The sequence below is a fragment of the Mus caroli genome, chromosome 6, assembly GCF_900094665.2.
Source record: "Mus caroli chromosome 6, CAROLI_EIJ_v1.1, whole genome shotgun sequence".
NCBI classification, from domain to species: Eukaryota; Metazoa; Chordata; class Mammalia; order Rodentia; family Muridae; genus Mus; species Mus caroli.
In genome coordinates, this window is record NC_034575.1 from 30,910,576 (window position 1) to 30,911,132 (window position 557).

A 557-nucleotide genomic window follows, 5' to 3' on the forward strand; every position below is an offset into this window, starting at 1 on the left:
AGATAGATAGATAGATAGATAGATAGATAGATAGATAGATAGATAGATATAGATATAGATATATATCAATGGGCTATGTGTCTACTTTTTGTGAGCTTGGAAATAACTAAAATCATTCAGATCCACTGATTTCCAATAAAGATGCCTAGAACATACCCTGGAAAAAGAGATAGTCCTATTATAAATTATGTGAAAAAACTTGATGTCCATATGCAAAGAAAGTGTATCCTTATCTTGTGCCACAGTGAATAAATTCAAAACTGGCTAAAGGCTTAGCCTTAAGCCCTGAAACTGTAAAACTTTTGGAAAAAAATGAGGGAAAATTCCATGGTATTATTCTGAATGATTATTTTCTAGATATGTTCCAAACACAAATGCAAAAAGCAAAAATCAACAGAGGAATAAAACTGGAATAAAATAACGTGTAACATATTTAACTTGTAAAAGAATACCTGAATGCATGCACATAAAGCAGTAAGTATAGAACTCAAACTACAGAATACCGTTTTTTTTTTTTATTTTGTTTTGGGTTTTCTTTTTCTTTTTCTTATAGTATA